Raw genomic sequence first — 25,490 nt, 5'->3', positions numbered from 1 at the left:
GGTCTGTTTGTTATCTGTAGGTCCAAGATGTTATTTCCACGAGTCGGTTCTCTCTTTAATTGCTCGAGGTAATTTTCGGATAGAGCACTCAGTATAATGTCACTCGATGCTCTGTCCCTACCACCCATCCTAAACATCTGAGTGTCCCAGTCTATATCTGGTAAATTGAAATCCCCACCTAAGAATATAACATGCTGAGGAACATTATGTGAAATGTATTCCAAATTTTCTCTCAGTTGTTCTGCCACTAATGCTGCTGAGTCGAGAGGTCGGTAAAAGGAGCCAATTATTAACCTAGCTCGGTTGTTGAATGTAACCTCCAACCATAATAATTCACAGGACAGCCACTTCTACTTCACTACAGGATAAACTACTACTAACAGCGACAAACACGCCACCACCGGTTGCATGAATCTATCCTTTCTAAACACCGTCTGTGCCTTTGTAAAAATTTCGGCAGAATTTATCTCTGGCTTCAGCCAGATTTCTGTACCTATAACGATTTCAGCTTCGGTGCTTTCTATCAGCGCTTGAAGTTGCGGTACTTTACCAATGCAGCTTCGACAGTTTACAATTACAATACCGATTGCTTCTTGGTCCCCGCATGTCCCGACTTTGCCCCGCACCCTTTGAGGCTGTTGCCGATTCTGTACTTGCCTGAGGCCATCTAACCTAAAAAACCGCCCAGTCCACGCCACACAACCCCTGCTACCCGTGTAGCCGCTTGCTGCGTGTAGTGGACTCCTGACCTATCCAGCGGAAACCGAAACCCCACCACCCTATGGCGCAAGTCGAGGGATCTGCAGCCCACACGGTCGCAGAACCGTCTGAGCCTCTGATTCAGACCCTCCACTCGGCTCTGTAGCAAAGGTCCGCAGTCAGTCCTGTCGACGATGCTGCAGATGGTGAGCTCTGCTTTCATCCCGCTAGCGAGACTGACAGTCTTCACCAAATCTGATAGCCGCCGGAAGCCAGAGAGGATTTCCTCGGATTCATAGCGACACACATTATTGGTGCCGACATGAGCTACCATCTGCAGATGGTCGCACCCTGTACCTTTCATGGCATCCGGAAGGACCCTTTCTACATCTGGAATGACTCCCCCCGGTATGCACACGGTGTGCACATTGGTTTTCGTCCTCTGTCTTGCTGCCATATGCCTTAAGGGCTCCCCTACGCGCCTGAATGAACCAAATAGGGGGGAGAATGAAGGTAGGACAGAGGCTTACGAGAAATCAGGCAATCATGCTATTGTCAGAAAATAATTTAGTGACTTTGCAGTCATTTATTCCCAAATAAATGAATGCGTGAGAGTGAAACTGGGAGCACATGACTTCCTTTATTTGTTAGTTTGTTTCGCTCTTAAGTAGAACTGCACATCATTCAGTGGTAGCCCTGAGTATTTTATATCCCTACAAAATATAAATTCCTCTTTGTCAGTAATAAAAATGAGTTGATCGCTTAACTTCTGTGCAATCACCTTCGATGTAAGTACAGTCTACATGCACAACCATAAAAATTACGTAATTATCAGTGTTATTTGGTACTCAATAGTATGTTCTACATCATGATCAAAGGCAAGAGTTTACTGTTATTACTGATAAGAGCGAAAGATGTTGACGATTAACAGAAACATGTTTTATTCAAGAGCTCGATAAAGTATTGAATCAGTGTTTGGTAGGTTTTTCTTTTGCGGTTTTTTTAATATTAACTTTTTTTTTAGCAAATTGTGTTTCCTAGCGATATATGTAAAATCTGTATTGTTTCCTTTTTTTGTACTTTTTTTACTACAACGTCCCTCTGTTTAGCGTTATAAATCAAACATGTGCTAGTGAAAACAGAATTAAACATGGGCCCTTTCATTTCTGTTATAAATACTGTTTACTTTCAAATAACAGACACGAGAACAACTATGCAGAACATAAATGTTTCGTAGGTTTTATGTGTCCTCAGTCAGTTTCTAGGTGATTCACCACTTCCGATTTCTAGGGAAATCTAGTAAGACACTGATCACATGCACGAAAAAATCGGTAAAAATGAGGTAACCTCCGATAGGTATGCAACACATCTAATCTACAGGTAATGGGGTTACGACTTTAACTTACCAAGGCTACTGGGAAAACTACCATACTCTACACTTTCTGATGATAGTCTACGGTAGCCTACGGTAGTTTTAGAACCCTAGTTCAACTTTATTGCTGCAGGCATTTCATGAGACATCTGTGAGAGGAGTCAGGAAGTAATATATTGCCTGGAACATACTCTTTCGTAGCAGTCTGGTCCCTTTAATCCCCACAAACCAACCAACAATACTCTTTCGGATTTTCATGCGTTGCTCTTGTAAAAACTGAATTGTTGATTTCGTCCAGTGGGAGGTTGGCAACTCTCCATTATCAATAAAGTGGGGAATAGCTTATTCAGTTCCTTTTCTCAGTATTCTTGTGTACAACTAGAGTTTCTGCCACTCCATCAAACGAATGGTTGTTCGCCAGTTTATGCCGCAACAGAAGCATACAGCCAGTGACATAAGTATTGCTTGTTTCGTAAACTGATTATTTAGACCACATACAGAGTGTTTCAGTGATGATGTTACAAAGTTTCAGAGATGACAGACATGGATAAATTTGTTAATTTGGGATAAGGAACGGTGATCCAGAAACGACCGAGTCGAAAGTTACACTCCTGGAAATGGAAAAAAGAACACATTGACACCGGTGTGTCAGACCCACCATACTTGCTCCGGACACTGCGAGAAGGCTGTACAAGGAATGATCACACGCACGGCACAGCGGACACACCAGGAACCGCGGTGTTGGCCGTCGAATGGCGCTAGCTGCGCAGCATTTGTGCACCGCCGCCGTCAGTGTCAGCCAGTTTGCCGTGGCATACGGAGCTCCATCGCAGTCTTTAACACTGGTAGCATGCCGCGACAGCGTGGACGTGAACCGTATGTGCAGTTGACGGACGTACCGCCGAATTGCTCAACACGTGGGGCGTGACGTCTCCACAGTACATCGATGTTGTCGCCAGTGGTCGGCGGAAGGTGCACGTGCCCGTCGACCTGGGACCGGACCACAGCGACGCACGGATGCACGCCAAGACCGTAGGATCCTACGCAGTGCCGTAGGGGACCGCACCGCCACTTCCCAGCAAATTAGGGACACTGTTGCTCCTGGGGTATCGGCGAGGACCATTCGCAACCGTCTCCATGAAGCTGGGCTACGGTCCCGCACACCGTTAGGCCGTCTTCCGCTCACGCCCCAACATCGTGCAGCCCGCCTCCAGTGGTGTCGCGACAGGCGTGAATGGAGGGGCGAATAGAGACGTGTCGTCTTCAGCGATGAGAGTCGCTTCTGCCTTGGTGCCAATGATGGTCGTATGCGTGTTTGGCGCCGTGCAGGTGAGCGCCACAATCAGGACTGCATACGACCGAGACACACAGGGCCAACACCCGGCATCATGGTGTGGGGAGCGATCTCCTACACTGGCCGTACACCTCTGGTGATCGTCGAGGGGACACTGAATTGTGCACGGTACATCCAAACCGTCATCGAACCCATCGTTCTACCATTCCTAGACCGGCAAGGAAACTTGCTGTTCCAACAGGACAATGCACGTCCGCATGTATCCCGTGCCACCCAACGTGCTCTAGAAGGTGTAAGTCAATTACCCTGGCCAGCAAGATCTCCGGATCTCTCCCCCATTGAGCATGTTTGGGACTGGATGAAGCTTCGTCTCACGCGGTCTGCACGTCCAGCACGAACGCGGTCCAACTGAGGCGCCAGGTGGAAATGGCATGGCAAGCCGTTCCACAGGACTACATCCAGCATCTCTACGATTGTCTCCATTGCTGCGAAAGGTGGATATACACTGTACTAGTGCCGACATTGTGCATGTTCTGTTGCCTGTGTCTATGTGCCTGTGGTTCTGTCAGTGTGCTCATGTGATGTATCTGACCCCAGGAATGTGTCAATAAAGTTTCCCCTTCCTGGGACAATGAATTCACGGTGTTCTTATTTCAATTTCCAGGAGTGTATAAGCGAAAATCGTTCTGATACCTCTGACAAGAGAATACATATTTAATTGTTGTTGTTGCTAAGATTTCGTGGTAGGCAATCCCTACGAGCACTTACATGTAGAGGCTGGAGTAGTAGCTCAATTAAACGAATACATATGGCGTACTGTCAAATGACATCAGCAATCCTAGTGTAAATGTCTGTACTTTAGTAGACTCCCGTCTGTGTTTACAAGCGGAAGTATTAACGTCGATCAGTCCTAACCAGATGGATAGCAGTAGTTGTACCCAGTGACGGAAATTGCAGGCACCGAGTTTCGTGTATGGGCAAGCAAATGGAAGCAGCAGAGAAGCGGACAGGCTGTATAGGTCCAAGTATCCATGTAGAATACATCCGACTCATGAAATGTTCCAACAATTAAGTCAATCAAGGCAACTGGCACCACAGTGCAAAGACTGAGGAGGACGACAAACCACACGGACTCCCGACTTACTAGATGCAGCACTTTCTCGATGATTTCTTGCTCTAGTGGATGAGCCACCCGAAATCAGCACTCGATCAGTTACACGTGAAATGAATGTTTGGCAGTGTTCTTGTCGGCAAGTATCACGGGAAATGCAGCTACATCCCTATCGTCAGCATAAAGTGTACGCTGTGACTCCTGCTGACTTTGCACTCATGTTGTGTTCAGCTAATGGTTCTTTCAGCGCCTTACAATCGATCCTCAACGTACTGCAAGTGTGCCTTTCACGGATGAAGCCTGTTTTACCAGAGGTGTAATGCTAAATAGTCACAATAGTCATGTTTGAGCTATCATCAGAGATTATAAGTCAATGCGTGAACAGCTATAGTCAATTAATACCTACTAGAACCATTTCCTCTTCCTCCTTGGACCGAGCGAGGTGGCGCAGTGGTTAGACAATGGACTCACATTCGGGAGGACGACGGTTCAATCCCGCGTCCGGCCATCCTGATTTACGTTTTCCGTGATTTCCCTAAATCGCTCCAGGTAAATGCCGGGATGGTGCCTTTGAAAGGGCACGGCCGACTTCCTTTCCCATCCTTCCCCAATCCGATGAAACCGATGACGTCGCTGTCTGGTCTCCTTCCGCAAACAATCCAATCCAATCCTTCTCACCCTCTTCGGTTCTTCTTGTAAGGCCATGTGAAAATTCTTCAGTACGAGACGGCTGTCGAGACCGAAGAGGAACTCCCGGCAAGAATTCTCTCTACCTGTGACACTGTTCCAACGACACCATGGATATCAGAATGTCTACGACAGAAATTTGTGCAAAGGTGCCATGTCTGCACTGACTCTGGGGCACGCCAAACTGAAAAATTGTTGTAATTGTAGTAGACTGTGAAATTTGTGCGGGTAAATGGAATTCATTATTTATGTATCGTAGACTTAGGATTTCGGTCTCTCTGGCATCAAGTTACATCCACCATTACTAGTGTTTTGACAATAGAAATAAACTGAGGGTGTTGGAGAGTATTCAGTGGGAATTCTGTACGTCATGATCAGGTTTCGAAGTTGGTGTCCTTAAGTTGAACGCTACGTGCAGCTAAGTTGGAACTTGAGTACATTTTGGCTTATACCTTTTCATTAGGTCATTTCCTAACTAGGGTCCCATACCTCACATTTATACATTTAACCTTCCCAATTATCACTGAAAGTTTGTGACATGGTCAAGAAATAATACTGTATAATGGACTGATGGTTCAAATGGCTCTAAGCTCAATGGGACTTAACATCTGAGGCCATCAATCCCCTAGAACGTAGAACTACTTAAACTTAACTAATCTAAGGACATCACACACATCCATGCCGGAGGCGAGATTCGAACCTGCGACCATAGCAGCAGCGCGGTTCCGGACTGAAGCACCTAGAACCGCTCGGCTACAGTGGCCGGCTATAAGTGACTGATAAAGAGTACAGCGTAGCATATATTTATCGGTATTTCATACATTTAGGCAGTCTTCCACGGGATCATACACATCGTCCGTTCTACAGTTATACGAGATTGTAGCTTCTGGGTTCTAGACTGACGACTAATACTCAAAATCGGTGTTTGGTAAACCACTTCTTTGCAGGTGAAGTACGTTTCCCTAATATTGCTCCACTGAATCTGAGACAGACATCTGTCCCCCCCCCCCCTGACCTCCCCCCCCCCCTGTCCTCTACATAGCAACCCACAAACATAGCAGTAAATTCTTTCTCGTACGAAGACATTAAGTGCAGTTACAGGAATAGGCTTTAAATAATGCCTTCATTAGTTTTAACACTAATCAAGTATACATACACGTAAACTGACTCGTTCGACAGCATTTCGATAGCAGAATCGTTCAAACGACCAATGGAACATGTAACTAACTAAATTATTTTCCTGTGCATTTGGCCATAAGGGGATTGGTGTCGTGAATCGCATCAGCTTTCTCCACAACATATCTGAAACAGTCAGCTTGTACAAGACAAATCACATTCCAGTATTTTTACATCAGTAATAAAACTACTTAGGAGAACGGCACTTAATACAACCACCAAACCTCCTGTACTACATCTAACATATGCATTTAACTTTTGCAAGTAATACACCAGTTTATAAGTAATTGCGATAAGATTTAAGATCCAAGGGAAAATTTCTCTAAAGTTGCTGTAAACGCAGCTTTGGCTTCCTTAAAACTATATTCCAAGATAAACCGTAGGGTCAGAATTGCTTCAGGTATTCCTAAACTGCTTCAGTATTATCTCCTATGACAGAACAGTCCTGCATGGCTGAACGACAGAACATTAAAAAACAGACGCGGCTATGTCGGGCGCGTTGGCGCGGCTGAGCGCGCTGCTGTTTGTGACAGCTGAGGGGGCGTGGCGGATGCTACGCTAAACTACGAGGCGGCCCGCGCCAGTGTCAAAGCATTGCCAATAGATGGCGGCAGCTGTGAGTCTTCGTGATTGGCGGACATTGAGAGTACCACAAATCTCACGGCTGTAAGGAGCAACGTGCTCTGATACGTGATCTGCAAGGCACACTAGCCGTTCACGTGAGTCATGGAAAGGGTAACCGCCATGGCGGAACTCAGTGACCAATGGGAACATTAAATAATCTTAAATTCAATAAGAACTGACCCACGATAGTTACAGAAAAGCCAGTAACATCAACACAAAGAAAAATATAAGACGAATAAATGCGTGGAAAGGCGTCCGCGATCAAGCAAGTAGCTTTAACTCAGTCAGTATCAAAGGTTTTCAAATTAAAATGAACGTTGAAAATTAATGTCTCAACAACGCAGTGTGTGATTTGATAAACTAACTGTCCACGGATAGAACTCGTGGAGTTCCATCAGAATATAATATCAGGTTTTTATAGACATTTTGTAATTTAAACTATAGACCGGAACATGCATTCTGTACATAAAACATCATTTTTCATCGAAGTGATTAACAATACAATGAAATTAATGGCAGAATATCAAATTATAGTTAGAGATTTATGTCTAAATACATTAATTTTTTATTCATTTTTAGGCGGCCAGTGTGGCCGAGCGGTTTTCGGCGCTTCAGTCCGGAATCGCGCGACTGCTACAGTCGCAGGTTCGAATCCTGCCTCGGGCATGGATGTGTGTGATGTCCTTAGATTAGTTACGTTTAAGTAGTTCTAAGTTCTAGGGGACTGATGACCTCAAATGTTGAGTCCCATAGTGCTCAGAGCCATTTAGAGCCATTTATTTTTATTTATTAATAGCAAAATTGCTTGAAGTAGCATTGTGCTAACCAAATACTAAATGTCTAGAATAAAAAATTTTAATGTAAAATGTTTTTATGCACAGACCGCAATTTTTAGTATACAATTACTGCACAATGACTAGTTTCTGTTGTTTTCTACAGACATCCTCTGATCTGTAGGATAACTAGCATAACAAAATAATGTACAAAAGAGTAGGATATAAAACTATGTACAACAGCTAAACAAATTATGCATTGATAAGCCAGAACATCATGACTACATGCCTAATAGACGGTATGTCCACCTTTGCCAGGGATAAAGTTTCTACATCTACATTCATACTCCGCAAACCACTCAACGGTGTGTGGCGGAGGGCGTCGACGCGTCGTGGCATCGAAGCAACGAGGCCTTGGTAGGTCTATAGTGGGAGTTGGCACCACATCTGTACACACAAGTCATCTCATTCTGGGAGGGGACCGATGAGCTCTGTTGCCATATTCAATCAGATCCCAGACGTGTGCTATCGGTTTCAGATCTTGCTAGTTGAGGGCCCAGCAGATCGACTGGAACTCGCCACTGGGTTACTCGAACCACTCAGCCACACTCCTGACCCCGTGGAATGGCACATCATCTTGTTGATAAATGCCACTGCCGTCGGGAAACATGATCGTCGGTAAGGGGTGTACGTCGTCTGCCCATACCACGATGTCCGACATCTGTAATGAGGGATCACCGCCCAGCCCCACGACGTCTGGACGTGGTTTCGCCGTGGTTTCGCCATATGTTGACGACATTCACCACAGCACTCCTGGAACACGCGAAACGTTGAGCATTTTGCGAAATGCTCGTGCCGAGCCTCCGGGCCATCACAGCCTGCCCTTGGCCAAACTCATATACACTACTTTACATTAAAATTGCTACACCACAAATATGACGTGCTACAGACGCGAAATTTAACCAAGAGAAAGAAGATGCCTCGATATGCAGATGATTAGCTTTTCAGATCACTCACACAAGATTGGCGTCGGTGGTGACACCTACAACGTGCTGTTATGAGGAAAGTTTCCAACTGATTTCTCATACACAAACAGCAGTTGACCTGCGTTGCCTGGTGAAACGTTGTTGTGGTGCCTCGTGTAAGGAGGAGAAATGCGTACCATCACACGTTTCCGACTTTGATAAAGGTCGGATTGTAGCCTATCGCGATTGCCGTTTACTGTGTCGCGACATTGCTGCTCACACTGGTCAAGATCCAATTACTGTTAGCAGAATATGGAATCGGTGGGTTAAGGAGGGTAATACGGAACGCCGTGCTGGATCCCAACGGCCTCGTATCACTAGCAGTCGAGATGACAGGTATCTTATCCGCATGGTTGTATCGGATCGTGCAGCCACGTCTCGATCCCTGAGTCAACAGATGGGGACGTTTGCAAGAGAACAACCATCTGCACGAACAGTTCGACGACGTTTGCAGCAGCATGGACTGTCAGCTCAGAGACCATAGTTGCGGTTACCCTTGACGCTGCATCACAGACAGGAGCGACTGAGATGGTGTACTCAACGACAAACCTAGGTGCACGAATGGAAAAACGTCATTTTTTTCGAATGAATCCAGGTTCTGTTTACAGCATCATGATGGTCGCATCCGTGTTTGGCGACATCGCGGTGAACACACATTGGAAGCGTGTAGTCGTCATCACCATACTGGCGTATCATCTACATCTACATCTACATGACTACTCTGCAATTCACATTTAAGTGCTTGGCAGAGGGTTCATCGAACCACAATCAAACTATCTCTCTACCATTCCACTCCCTAACAGCGCTCGGGAAAAACGAACACCTAAACCTTTCTGTTCGAGCTCTGATTTCTCTTATTTTATTTTGATGATCATTCCTACCTGTGGAGATTGGGCTCAACAAAATATTTTCGCATTCGGAAGAGAAAGTTGGTGATTGAAATTTCGTGAAAAGATCTCGCCGCGACGAAAAACGTCTTTGCTGTAAAGCATTTAGGACAATCTCGGAAGATGTTTTCTGCCTACCACCGGTTTTGAACAAGTATTTTTTCCAACATATCGAGGGATGGTTGAAGTCCCCACCAATTATAACCGTATGAGTGGGGTATTTATTTGTTACGAGACTCAAATTTTCTCTGAACTGTTCCGCAACTATATCATCGGAGTCTGGGGATCGGTAGAAGGAGCCAATTATTAACTTATTTCCGATGTTAAGTATAACCTCCACCAATACCAATTCGCACGGAGTATCTACTTCGACTTCGCTACAAGATAAACCACTACTGACAGACACAAACACTCCACCACCAATTCTGCCTAATCTATCTTTCCTGAACACCGTCTGCAACTTCGAAAAATTTCTGCAGAACTTATTTCAGGCTTTAGCCAGCTTTCTGTACCTATAAAGAGTTCAGCTTTTGTTCTTTCTATTAGCGCTTGAATCTCAGGGACTTTCCTAGCACAACTACAACAATTTACAACTACAATTCCAACTGTTCCTTTATCCAAGCACGTCCTGTATTTTCCATGCACCCTTTGAGATTGCAGCCCACCCCGTACTTTCACGAGGCCTTCTAACCTAAAAAACCGCCCAGTCCACGCCATAGAGCCTCCGCTACCCGTGTAGCCGCCAGCTGAGTGTAGTGAACTCCTGACCTATTCAGCGGAACCCGAAACCCCACCACCCTATGGCGCAAGTCAAGGAATCTGGAGCCAACACGGTCGCAAAACCGTCTGAGCCTCTGATTCAGACCCTCCACCCGGCTGTGCACCAAAGGTCCGCAGTCGGTTCTGTCAACGATGCTGCAGATGGTGAGCTTTGTCTTCATCTCGTAAGCAAGACCGGCAGCCGTCACCAAATCAGATAGCCGCTGGAATCCAGATCCAAAGCGACACACGTCATTAGTGCCGACATGTGCCACCACCTGCAGCTGGCTGCACCCTGTGCTCTTCATGGCATCCGGAAGGACCCTTTCCACATCAGGAATGACTCCTCCCGGAATGCACACGAAGTGCACACTGGATTTCTTCCCCTCCTTAGCCGCCATATCCCTAACGGCAACGCCGTTATTACGGTCAGAGGTGGTTGTTCTGGGTACTGATTTCTCAGGATCTATGCACCCAAATTGCGTGAAAATGTAATCACATTTCAGTTCTAGTATAATATATTTGTCCAATGAATACCCGTTTATCATCTGAAATTCTTCTTGGTGTAGCAATTTTAATGGCCAGTAGTGTAGATCACTCACTTCCCGATTCCACACAGGGACAACATGCTCACTGATACTACATGGACCGCGCGCGTGTCTGACCGGCAGTCATGCCTCACCACATGACACTCGTATCGGCTGGATGGTTTTATATCGATAGTATATAATTTCTTGACTGATCAGTGTATAAGGAGCGCTAACTCTAATAGTAAAACTGAACATGTAACAGATCGACTTAACGGAAGTGTACAGGTAATACGTTACTGCTATTAAGATGACATACCGTTCAAATCGTAAGAAAGGCGGTGAACACACATTGAAAAACAGCTTCATTAGCTGTAGTTATGTACTTCAATGCATTCGTGTCATGGACCAACTAGACAATGACAGTATGTACTTAGAAACTTCACTCTGAGTCCGTCTGGTTGGCCGGCCGTTGTGTCCGAGCGGTTCTAGGTGCTTCAGTCCGGAACCACGCTGCGGCTACGGTCGTAGATTCGAATCCTGCCTCGGGCATGGATGTGTGTGATGTTCTTAGGTTAGTTAGGATTAAGCAGTTCTAAGTCTACACCTCAGATGTTAAGTCCCATAGTGCTTAGAGCCAATTGAACCATCCGTCAGGTTGTAAACATGCTGAAAGAATTTATAATCAAATTTTTTTTAAACCCATACCGAAATTCAAGAAAATTTTAAAATTGTAAAAATAACAAGGGAGTGAAGTTAAAATTACAAGATATGGCAGCTGTGTTATACAGTTAACTGGCAACATGACGTATGTAGGACACAAAACCTACATAACTTCCATTAATTCAAAACAAAAATTGAGTTAATTTGTGCCTAGATCCAAATAACTTTAAAGCTTTAAAAATAACCAGGGACTGAATTTAAATTTACAAAACAGGGAAGCTGCCTTCTGTGGTTATCTGGCAACAAACCATATGTAGAAGATAAATCTTACGTACCTGTCAAATGATAAAAACATAAAAATACGGCGTAGCGCTAAAAATGTGAGTAACATGCGATAATCTCGCAATATGACGGTAATTACCGTCATACTGCGAGATCGTGGCATGCTACAAATATTTGACTTTTATAAAATTGTAGACAAACTAACTCAGCAAAAAACCGAGGACAACAGCGAAAACCTGGATAAATTTATATGGTATCTGAAGTTAGAGTTATAAGTAGGCTGTTTAGGTTTTTATATTGGTAACGCCACGTATCTCACTGTATGAAAATCACTGGTTGTGCTGGGTGCAGTCTGTGGCTGGGTGGCATTGTTGGAATTTGCTATTGTAGTGTTGGGCAGCTGGCTGTTAACAGCGTGTAGCGTTGCGCAGTTGGAGGTGAGCCGCCAGTAGTGGTGGATGTGGGGAGAGAGATGGCGGAAATCTGAGAGCGGATGATCTGGACGTGTGTCCATCAGAAACAGTACATTTGTATGAATGGACGTCATGCACTGCTATATATATTATGACTTTTGAACGCTATTAAGGTAAATACATTGTTTGTTCTTGATCAAAATCTTTCATTTGCTAACTATGCCTATCAGTAGTTAGTGACTTCAGTAGTTAGAATCTTCTATTTAGCTGGCAGTATTGGCGCTCGCTGTATTGCAGTAGTTTGAGTAACAAAGATTTTTGTGAGGTAAGTGATTTGTGAAAGGTATAGGTTAATGTTAGTCAGGGCCCTTCTTTTGTAGGGATTATTGAAAGTCAGATTGCGTTGCGCTAAAAATATTGTGTGTCAGTTTAGTGTTGATCAGAATAGGTAAAGAGCGAAATGTCTGAGTACGTTCAGAGGACGTTTCAGAGTGTAAAATTAATAGTTTATAAGTACGATTCAGAAAACGGTGGGTTGCGAATCTGACTAACGAGAGTGCTAGTACTTAAATACTCAGTGACCATCTTGTGATTAATAATTTGTCATCATTCGGCTTTGTGGACTGGAGCAGGCAACAAGTAGGTATGAATGGCGATTAGGCAACGTTTCAGTAGGTCCGAAAAACTTATAAAAACGGAACTGGGAAGTTGTGTTTTTCGCTCTTGTCACCAGCGAAATATTTCATTAAGTTAGCTAGCGTGTGAGCTCAGAAAAATTCACGCTAGATGAACAGCACAGAACTCTAATACTTTCCGCAATTATTTGTGAGTCATTTTAACTTGTTATCTAATGTAAAACTGTAATTCTAAAACGTACGATGATGAACTTTGAACTATTTCCAAAGTGGAATGTACTCCTTTCACCAAAGGTTTTGTGTTAATTCATAATAGAAAAGAAAGCAATAAACTCAGTTTTTATTTAAATCAAGAATACTGTGAGTTTTGAACATTAATTATTTTCACTACATAAACGTGACTGCATACTTAATAATCGCTGAACCTCTCGTGACTAATTATGAGGGGTAACCGCGATAAATGCGTTACATGGCTCTGAGCACTATGGGACTCAACTTCTGAGGTCATCAGTGCCATAGAACTTAGAACTACTTAAACCTAACTAACCTTAGGACATCACACACGTCCATGCCCGAGGCAGGATTCGAAGCTGCGACCGTAGCGGTCACGCGGTTCCAGACTGTAGCGCCTAGAACCGCTCGGCCACCCCGTCCGGCTGATAAATGCGTTAGGTCGGCCCCTAGACAGTAACGTAGCAAGATCATAAAAATTAAACACGGCTTCTGAGAACCAGGAAGAGCGTTTCTGAGCAGCATCCATCGATTTTTTCTTCGCTATTTAAAATTATAATTTGTGCAGTCACACATGGGGACACAAGGGCAACAAACAATAAGAGCACAATAAATACATTTACTTTTTCATTTTTACAATATAATAGCTTCTACAGTCGTACACTGCACAACTGGTAATTAGCGTAAGACGGAATGTGTGTCACGTTAAAGGAAATGCTTTGATTGACTGGTGGCACTCGCTTTGGCGACTGTGACTGAATGCCGTCTTGCCACTCCGCCGTCGACTTCAGCTGCGTACTACTCATTTTAGTGTGAACTGTTTTTAGCTATATTAACTGCAGATATGTAATGGCATACAACTTTGATGAAGTATCTATGGCCGGCCGGAGTGGCATAGCGGTTCTAGTCGCTACAATCTGGAACCGCGCAACCGCTACGGTCGCAGGTTCGAATCCTGCCTCGGGCATGGATGTGTGTGATGTCCTTAGGTTAGTTAGGTTTAAGTAGTTCTGAGTTCTAGGGGACTGATGTCCTCAGATGTTAAGTCCCATAATGCTCAGAGCAATTTTTTGAAGTGTCTATAGATACCAACGCAGGGGTTCAACAAAAGGAAGACGTGGATCTTCTCGCAAAGGACGCAACGTAAAACGGGTTCTGCCTTATCACTCGTTTCAGTGCAGCTGCTCACACCCGTAAACTCACAGCGAGCGTATATGTCGCATGGAAAGAAGAATGGGAAGAGGCACGATGGTAGAGAGGGTGCCAGTACTATGATGTACCACCCGTTACGTTCTCAAGATCGTGCTTTGTGTACTGGAGATGCAGTAGCGGATACCCAACGTCATCAGCCATACAGCACAGGGTTCATAGACACTCCAACTTCTGGTGCGATTGGACATCGGAATGTGATGCAGATTAGCTTGTGAATGGTTTTGCGATCAACATGTCACTACGTCCAAGTAACTATGTAATTTAATTATCACTTCTACACTAGTACCATCACTGCCGTCGTATCAGAAAATGCCAGTACAAAGTAAACAGAATCGTCTCATATTGTTAGAGATATTTTTACCTACATACAGCGTTTTTCCCTAAAGAACTCTCTACTATGTGCTCTGTATACCCTTACACATTATTTTAACCATTGTGTGTACAGCTTAAGTAATATTCTGCTTGATGTGCGGCCTTCTTCTTCTGCACTTCTGGATTTAGCAACTTGTCTGTTCCGTCTTCAGTTTCCACTGCCACCTTGTTGTGTGTCCTCCTACAATCCTTCTTCCGTGTGGCTAGTAAAACGTTGCCTGCCGTGGGATTCTCTAGGCACTAATTTTGCTGTGGATGAACATTCCAAAATATTTTATTTTCTTCCATCTTTTTAGCTATACTACAAATATCTGTCTTATTCAAATGGTTCAAATGGCTCTCAGCACTATGGGACTTAACTTCTGAGATCATCAGTCCCCTGTAGCATAGAACTACTTAAACCCAATAAAACATAAGAACATCACACACATTCCTGCCCAAGGCAGGATTCGAACCTGCGACCGTAGTGGTCACGCGGTTCCAGACTGTAGCTCGTGGAACCGCTCGGCCACCCCGGCCGGCTATCTTATTCCTAATATAATTTATTATATGGTCTTCCCTGGGAAAACCTCTAACTCTCCTGAGAAATCTCATTTCCGTTGCTTTCATTTTGCTTTTATCACGTTTTTGAGGGATCTGTGACTGACTGATACAGTTGTAGAACTACCCTAGGCCAACACAAGTAGGCGTAGAGTACGGTGGTTTTCCTTGTACCTTTGGTCAGGCAAGACCGTAATCGTATTACCTGTACGTTAGCTGTGTTGCATACGAACGGGAGTCATTTCGAACGTTTTGTTTGCGTGTGAGATCAGCGTCTTACTAGATTCAAAATAAAACTGGTAGCCGTGAACCGTCTAGACACTGCGTGAGGATGTATGAAGGACCGCGTAACCTACGCAACATTTTTGTTCTACATAGTCATCCTCCTGTCTGTTACTTAAAAGTAAGCAGCATTTAAGGCAAAACTGAATCTGTCAATATTTAAGTCACATTTTATTCAAATATTGTTGACTTGTAACGTGAAACAGAAGGATGTTGTAGAACAAAAAAAAAAAACACCAATTGTCATGTAGAGTTAGAAAACGCTATTTCCTCAAAAATAATTAAAATAAAAACACGGAAAACGAAAACATATCAAACATCGTTTTAATTCACCATCGAACTCTATATAAAACATGTTTCTGTTATTCAAAAAACAACTTTCACACTTACCTGTAATAAGAGGAAACTCTTGCCTTTGATCATGAAGACGATCGTTGTACTGGGTAAAAAACAGCAATAATAATACAATTTTTATGTTTGTGCATGTAAATTGTACTTGCATCAAAAGTAATTGTTTTGGGTACATGAAATCTCAGAAGTTACGCGATCAACTAATATTTGTTACTTATAAAACGCAGTATTATTTTCTAAGGAAAAAGTATACACATTGGACTGACTTTGAACGATGTGTGATCCTGATTATGTGCAAAACAAACACACAGAAAACAAAGAGAAGTCGTGCGGTCCCAGTTTTTCTCTAACACATTAATTTACGGTTGTTTGCCTACCAGCGCTGCCGATACTACTGGCAATCCTGCCGCTCAATGCGTCATTTATGTATTGTACCAATACGACTGAACCATAATTCTGGCAGAGTGCAGCTCTATTCATTCCATAGAATAATACGAGTGCAGTCATAGTTCTATAAGATTTTAAGTTTGTTTCCTACCATATTTTGTTTTAGCATGTTTTTATTTATCTTTAAACATATTGATTCATATTTGTTAATTTATTTTTTATACCTTTGTCCACATCATAGTTTATATAACATTCTAAGGATCTGAAGTGCGGTATTATCTATTGTTATTTTTGAGTGAGTGGAGTATTTCCCATGATGCGCCATGATTTTCGTTTTCTTTGTTGATATGCGAGGATGATATTCCATTTTCCCTATTTAATGTAGTCCATACACTGCTTTTTTGTAGCTCATCTTAACTTTCTTCCCAAAACGTGACATCATCTGCATGCATAAGGATATTAACATTCCTTTATTTTAATCCGTATACCCAGATTTATTTTGTGTCTCTAGTTCTTAACCAGACAATTTAAACACATTAAATGAGGGTGGTCACAGGCTACAGTCTTTTTCAAGTCAATTATTGGTAGTGATTTCTTCAGTTTCATTATTGCCAAATTTATTATTATTTTTGTGTTCTTGTATGAGCTTTTTTATTGCTTCAGTAAGATGTATCGGGTATCCATGTTTAGCCAATGTGTCCCACAGTTTCTTTGCGTAACGTTGTCAAAAGCTTTTTCGAAATGAGTGAAGGCTAAATCGACTTCTCATTGTTTCACTAAAATTCTTTTTATGTGCAGGTTGAAATTTCTTAAAAGGTTCCAAATGATTCTATAAATTTGCACGGATATTTTCTGATGCGGGGACAGTACCAGTACAAGTGGAAAATATGATGTTTAACTCCATTACTCCAGCCTCTCTGCTATCGTGGTTCTTCCCACTCTTCTCTCTATGCGGCATATATGCTCGCTGTAAGTTCACGGATGTGACCAGATGCATTGAAATGACTGATAAGCCCGTTGTGTATTGCGTCCTTCGCGAGGAGATCCACGTGTGGTAGTAAGTTCCTATGGGACCAAACTGATGAGGTCATCAGTCCCTAGGCTTACACACTACTTAATCTAACTAATCAACGCTAAGGACAACACACACACATCCATGCCCGAGGTAGGACTCGAACCTCCGACGGGGAGAGCCGCGCGAACCGTGGCAAGGCGCCCCTGGCCACGTGGCTACCCCGCGCGGTGGAGATACAAGTCTTCATTTTGTTGAATCACTGAGTTGGTATCGATAGACATTTCACTATAATTGTGTGCTATTACGCATCTATACTTATTACCATTAGAGGCACGTGGACATTCGTCACGATGCCAACAGCGTGTGCCCCCAGTCATTCAAAGCGTTTCCTTACTAACACATGTTTAGTTTTTTACTCATTTACACTTGTGCGGAGGTACTTTTAGTGCAAAGTAGAAAAATGCGAGTCAGTACGGATCCTACGACCTATCTTACATGATACGTTTATAGCATTCTTAGATTTAGATAGAACATACCTTGAACCCTAAATCCTATGACATTAACTTATGAAGTGAAATATTATTATTACTTGCGATAGTTAACTGTGTATGTTTCATGTAGTAAGGAACTCGTGGTAGTAATATTAAGTCTTGTTTCCTAGAGTACTTTTATTACTGATGTTAGATTAGTGGTGTGTATTCGTCGTGTACCAGCCGATTAGTTCAGATATATTGCGGACAAAGTTGAGGTGATTTATCGAACAATAGTCAGTTTATGATCAACACTAAACTGACACACAATATTTTTAGCGGAACGCAATCTGACTTTCAATAATCCCTACAAAAGAATGGCCCTGACTAACATTAACCTATACCTTTCACAAATCACTTACTTCACAAAAATCTTCGTTACTCGAACTTCTTGAGTCAGAAAAAAATGTCATTGTATGCGAAGGCATTTGATTACTGTATTGGTGGATTGGTTGATTGCCATGCAGGGGAAAGGACGGGGGTGGTCGCGGGTATCTGGCTCAATTCATTAGAGTCATCTTAGGGAGATGTAATTTATCTACTCATAAGTGATTAACAGAACAACTGTTCAGCCGGTTTTGCATATACATCGTCAGTGCAGAAAACTTTCCACGCCAGTTTAGAACCCAGAAGCTACGATTTTATAACTGTGGAATGGACGGTGTGTTTAACTCTGTGTAAGACCATCTAAATGTATTAAATGCCGACAAACAGTAGTGACAATATGCTCCATCGTGTACTGTGCCACACACATTATGTGGTGTAAATAATCCTATGTCTTGCAAAACACTTAGTATTTACCTGCTCTATGCTTCCATTGCGACGTAATCTGACATTCAGTTATTCGTTATCTACACCAGAATATAGGGAAAAGGAATCGGAGCAATCCATTCCCCACTTTATATTATGTCCTGTCCCAGTCAATATAGTACTTCCTCCCACGCATGTCTCACAAAATGGACCCCAATTGGATATAAGAGATAATACATAGGTTAAATGTCGCAGTTACAAAAGGGAAGCAGTCATGTAGAGTGGTGGAATTTGCTGCTGGAGGATACGAGAAGAAATCAAATTATAAGGGGTTAAAATTGGAAAAAGCAGTGACTCACATGTCGAAGCGAGAAGAGGGGTAAAGAGGGTCATACAAAAGAGCAGGTAGATGACAATATGAATGAAATGAGCCAGTTATTTGAGGATCAGAGGAAGGAATTTGCTATTTTATTGTGTTGATATAGACAGGTGTTTTCAGGTAGGCCTAGAAAGACGAATGTGTATTTTCTTAACACAGGGGAGATATGGTTGTATCAAAGTGTCAAGTTTCTGCAGGGGGTGCTCGGCGAACCCTGTACCTAGCACGACTCCACCTCGCGGATGTGCGGTGGTGGACGCTACAAGAGAAACTTTGTGAATAAAGGAAAGTGTTTTACTGTGCGAAAAATCCAAAAGAGTACGTTTCTGGATACACCAGAATGGTCGGTTTTATGGCTTATACATACATGAAAAGATCCCTTTCTGTAAAATTACGATATTTGCAATAAGCCACTGATGAAAGAACTCAAGCCACTAGACCAAGCGAAAAGGCTTCCTGCCAACAATCGTTCTTCCCACGAATCATTAACGAATGGAACGAGTATGGGATTAAACGTTACAGGTATAAAAGAGATGTAATTTACGAACGTGCATTATGCAAACAGTAAATTTAAAGGCCATCAAGTAAGTAACAGTTATCTTAACAGAAGAACCAGCGATGTGTGAATTAGCGAGACACAGCACGAGGCTTGACGTATTTCGCGTTGGTGTGTCGTAACTCTTGATGTACAGTGTGATACGAAACGGTGTGAAAACGTTATAAGAGTGTTGCAGTGAAGGCTTTGCTGAGAATTATTTAATTAGCATTCAGTTTAGTCAATAAGGCCATTACGAGCGCAGAGTCAAGCGGCCTGTCAGATACGATTAGTGTCATTTGTTTTCATAGCGCAGAGGATAGCCCACTAGACTGCTCAGCCTTTGGCTCGCGTTCAGTCCTTACTAGTGTACAATGTACAGTTTTTGTATCGCTCTCTTCTTACGGTCTTACAAAACCAAGCGAATAACACGTTTGGCGACACCGTCTGCGGCAGGCCCCTAGACTCTGCACGCACAATGGCCTAACTGACTAACTTCAGTGCTAATTAACTCTGAAACCACACAACGTATCGACTTTTTTCGTAACAATTATTTTTCAACACATCCTTACAAGCATTTCAGACCCTTCCTAACCACCCTGCGTGGTCCAGTAGAAAGACAGGCCGTGGAGTGTACTTTATGAGGTGCATTCAAGTTCTAAGGCCTCCGATTTTTTTTTTCTAATTAACTACTCACCCGAAATCGATGAAACTGGCGTTACTTCTCGACGTAATCGCCCTGCAGACGTACATATTTTTCAAAACGCTGACGCCATGATTCCGTGGCAGCAGCGAAGGCTTCTTTAGGAGTCTGTTTTGACCACTGGAAAATCGCTCAGGCAATAGCAGCACTGCTGGTGAATGTGCGGCCACGGAGAGTGTCTTTCATTGTTGGAAAAAGCCAAAAGTCACTAGGAGCCAGGTCATGTGAGTAGGGAGCATGAGGAATCACTTCAAAGTTGTTATAACGAAGAAACTGTTGCGTAACGTTAGCTCGATGTGCGGGTGCGTTGTCTTGGTGAAACAGCACACGCGCAGCCCTTCCCGGACGTTTTTGTTGCAGTGCAGGAAGGAATTTGTTCTTCAAAACATTTTCGTTGGGTTCACCTGTTACCGTAGTGCCCTTTGGAACGTAATGGGTAAGGATTACGCCCTCGCTGTCCCAGAACATGGACACCATCATTTTTTCAGCACTGGCGGTTACCTGAAATTTTTTTGGTGGCGGTGAATCTGTGTGCTTCCATTGAGCTGACTGGTGCTTTGTTTCTGGATTGAAAAATGGCATCCACGTCTCATCCATTGTCACAACCGACGAAAAGAAAGTCCCATTCATTCTGTCGTTGTGTGTCAACATTGCTTGGCAACATGCCACACAGGCAGCCGTGTGGTCGACCGTCAGCATTTGTGGCACCCACCTGGATGACACTTTTCGCATTTTCAGGTTGTCATGCAGGATTGTGTGCACAGAACCCACTGAAATGCCAACTCTGCAGGCGATCTGTTCAACAGGCATTCGGCGATTCCCCAAAACAGTTCTCTCCACTTTCTCGATCATGTCGTCAGACCGGCTTGTGCGAGCCCGAGGTTGTTTCGGTTTGTTCTCACACGATGTTCTGCCTTCATTAAACTGTCGCACTCACGAACGCACTTTCGACACATCCATAACTCCATCACCACATGTCTCCTTCAACTGTCGATGAATTTCAATTGGTTTCACACCACGCAGATTCAGAAAACGGGTGATTGCACGCTGTTCAAGTAAGGAAAACGTCGCCATTTTAAGTATTTAAAACAGTTCTCATTCTCGCCGCTGGCGGTAAAATTCCATCTACTGTACGGTGCTGCCATCTCTGGGACGTATTGACAATGAACGCGGCCTCATTTTAAAACAATGAGCATGTTTCTATCTCTTTGCAGTCAGGAGAAAAAAAGTCGGAGGCCTTAGAACATGAATGCACCTCGTACAACACGTGACACCGCTGGTCTGAAGAATGCCAGCAGCCGCCTCCAGCGAGCACACAAGTAACTGTTTCAGACAAGTTTAGTGCTTTTTGACTGCATGTTTTAATGCATGCAAGCTCTCGAAAGCACACGACAAGTTAGGACCTTTAGTGGATACTTTTTCAGTTACATATTGATTTTCCGTGGGCCCTGCACGGACCCGTGCGTTCACGAAGTGTGGCGGACATGCCGGTTAGTGTGACATCACAAGTTCTTGCTCGGCCCGTCTTTCTCGTGGGTCTCGCATCCGGTGTATGACGGTAGCAGCGTGTTGTGATAGCAGAAACTGGGCGGTACGGCCTCAGGGGACGACAGTGGCCTGCAGCTTGGTAGTTGCTGGCCGCGGCACTATCTGTGAATGATTTCCAATCAAGTCATCGTAGATTATGTGTTCCATCATACTACACATGTTGGTACAGTGCGACTAGAAAATTCTTTGACAGGCACTTTTTTTGTTATAAATTACGTGAATTGTGTAATAATCAACATCAATTACAATAGCTGGACAATAAATTATAAGAGAAACATGAGAAGTCATTAATAAAAGTGATAGGACATAAGGAGGATAGAGCATGTGGCTGGGTCGTTTACATAAGATAGCAGTGGACCTCTTGTCTCAGGGAAGGGTAGAGATGATCTTCACCTTGACGAAGAGATGTAGAACAGTGGACTTTTAGTCCTTAACCTTGGCGACGGAGATGTAGAAGGGGTGAAAACAGTGCCGTAACTGCATTGCCCCACTACTGGCAGTGGAATCGTTCTCAAGTCTGTCGCAAATGCTGATTCCGTGAACATAAGTAGTGTTTCTTGAAAAGATCGTCTTCTCCCTGTCGAGGATTCACGTCTGACTCGTGGAGCGTCTCTGTAGCACTGTCGTAGTGATCGAACTGACGAATAGCGAATCTGGTAATACACGTATGATTTGCTGCAAAACCATCCTTTAATCCGACCTAGTGCGTATCCCAACCATTCAAGCAGTGCTTAAGAATGGGCGGCAGAATGTTTGTGTACTTTTCCAGAATTCTCTCAGTAACTCGTAGTCACCATCGACCTTTCCTACAAATGAGCCTATGAGCTCGACCAATTTCATGTCGCTTCATGATGTTGCACCTAGATATTTCATTTAAGGGCCATAGTCAAGCAGCATACCATTAATTCTGTATTCGAACGTCGGAGTAATAATTATCCTAACCATCCAAGTAACTAGCATTTAAAGCGAGCGGACAATCATCTCATCTGTTCAGGTCGTCCTGAATTTCTCTACAGTCATTCATAAACGGTATTTGGCTATTACAAAATTGTCATCTTTATGCATATGCAGATTTTAGTCCACCCTATTGGACAGATCGTTTACATACGTAGAAAACCAGTAATTCTATCATACGTCCCTAGGAACACACAAAAAAAATGGCTCTGAACACTATGGGACTTAACATCGAGGTCATCAGCCCCCTAGAAACTTAGAACTACTTAAACCTAACTGACCTAAGGACATCACGCAGCCGGCCGGCGTGGCTGTGCGGTTCTAGGCGCTACAGTCTGGAGCCGAGCGACCGCTACGGTCGCAGGTTCGAATGCTGTCTCTGGCATGGATGTGTGTGATGTCCTTAGGTTAGTTAGGTTTAAGTAGTTCTAGGTGACTGATGACCTCAGAAGCCAAGTCGCATAATGCTCAGAGCCATATTTTGACATCACACACATCCATGCCCGAGGCAGGATTCGAACCTGCGACCGTAGCGGTCGCGCGGTTCCAGACTGAAGCGCCTAGAACCGCTCGGCCACAGCGGCCGGCCTAGGAACATAGCCTTCGTGTTTGGTGAAGTACAATATGTAATTCAATTGCTCATTGGTATAGCGGAGGTAGAAAGTCAAATCCAAAGGATAAGTGAGGGAATTATGACTGGATATGAGGACCAATGGAAGAAGCATGAGTAATGAGAACTGGAAAAAAATACTTTACCATTGAATGAGAAGAAGTTGTTAAGTTATAACAAAGGGAAATCGTGCCTTGATAATAGTGTAAAATGAGTTGTGCCGTAACAGGAGTTAGAGCAAGTTGAAATTAAATCACACTCACACCCGTATTTGTGTTAGTAGCTTCAGTTCATATTCTACTCAATAAGAAAAAGTGGCATCAAACAAAACCCATTAATAGCTTACGACTTAAAAGCACAAGAAGTTATTATTCCTGCATTTGAATGAAACGCACTAGTCGAAAGTAATAGCTACGCTACTGTCATGCACTGAAGTGGATTAGACGTTAATTAAAAGCACATAAGTTAATCTGCCCCTGGTAGCTACAATTAGTGACCATCAATACATACAAAGTTAATAATCTGCCATATTGTAACTTCGTGTGGACACGGATTACGGGATTGAACGGGCAAAACTGCGTACACAACCCTTGAAATTATGTTCGAAAGTATTTACACCTGTAATTAAATTCAACTTGACTAAAAGGAGCACAGACGTACTACACATTATTTCAACATAAGTGTGTGGTGGGCGTGTGTGTGTGGTGGGTGGGGGCGGGGGGGGGGGGGGGGGGGTTCCACGAATGGTGAACATAGCAACTAATAATCGATTCCAGTCGGTCAGTTGCGACAGGCGGTTGAGCATTTAGATGGAAACACGAGAACGTGAGCGAAATTAAAATCGGTAGCTTTTTCCCGCTTTGTTTACTATTTAATATTCATAGCCTGACAGTGTATGGTCGAATGTGGGGGAGGGGGCGCTCACATTTACATCACGACTTTGGTATAAGATGACAGAGAAGAGAAACAACTCGCTTGCACACTAATAATCTTTTCTGCCGTGAAAGGTATCTGTACTACGCTCTGCAACCACACCTTAGAGAGGAATGTTCATTGCCTTCATCTGCCTCTCGCCTTTTACCAACTAACCGAGCCTGAACATATTACGAACACTGGGGCTACCTCCACTCGTGACCTATGCTATTTCAAACTGAGAGAACATGTATCTAGGCATTTTTCATATGGTTTTTTAAACGTCTCGTCCTATACCCGACTGGAGATCAATACTCGTCTCAAAATGATTATTTCAAAATGGTTCAAATGGCTCTGAGCACTATGGGACTTAACTTCTGAGGTCATCAGTCCCCTAGAACTTAGAACTACTTAAACCTAACTAACCTAAGGACATCACACACATCCATGCCATAGGCAGAACCGCTCGGCCACAGCGGCTGGCTATGCTCGTAAATGACGGTACTAATACGCACAACCTATGTAACGGTTAGTTGAGGTAATCTACCTGCAGACGTGTTGACAACGTCTTGATGATACCATAGCCTTATCAGATTTTCTTACCACATTTATCTATTAAGCACTTTGCATACGATTTTGCTCTAACGACTTGAGCGATATCGGCTTGTCATATGATGTACACAATTATTAGTAATTGACGAAAGTAGTTACTTTGTATATTAGCGTCATTGAACTTTGTCACCTGATCTAGATCGATGTGGAGTTCCCTAGAAACACAGTTGTACATAGACCTTGGCAACAGTGGCTACGGGCTGATAAAACTTTCTGATATGGCGCACAAGCAAAAGTTTACGTTGACGGTTACTCACCAGGAAGACATATGAGAGTTGGAGACGGACGCTATGCTTGGAGTGGGGAACGGTCGTTGCCTTGTCTCAGGAACAGTACTGGAATTCATATGAGGCGATATGGATTAACAATGGGAATCCTAAATCGGAAGCCGGCCGCGGTGGTCTCGCGGTTCTAGGCGCGCAGTCTGGAACCGTGCGACTGCTACGCTCGCAGGTTCGAATCCTGCCTCGGGCATGGATGTGTGTGATGTCCTTAGGTTAGTTAGGTTTAAGTAGTTCTCAGTTCTAGGGGACTGATAACCACAGCAGTTGAGTCCCATAGTGCTCAGAGCCATTTGAACCATTTGAACCATCCTAAATCGGAAGGACCAACAGTGCATCACCTAGCTCAGTTTCAGCTT

At 43.6% G+C, this 25,490-nt stretch overlaps 1 protein-coding gene across 7 annotated transcripts in view; it reads left to right on the top strand.

The window, feature by feature from the left end:
- LOC126297890 (uncharacterized) overlaps window positions 1–25,490 on the top strand; it is a 2,130,251-nt gene that overhangs the window by 1,168,028 nt on the left and 936,733 nt on the right. The gene's annotated exons all lie outside the window — the stretch shown is intronic.

Source organism: Schistocerca gregaria, chromosome X (assembly GCF_023897955.1).
Source record: "Schistocerca gregaria isolate iqSchGreg1 chromosome X, iqSchGreg1.2, whole genome shotgun sequence".
In the NCBI taxonomy this organism is placed as follows: domain Eukaryota; kingdom Metazoa; phylum Arthropoda; class Insecta; order Orthoptera; family Acrididae; genus Schistocerca; species Schistocerca gregaria.
This window is presented reverse-complemented; position numbering and strand designations above follow the sequence as displayed.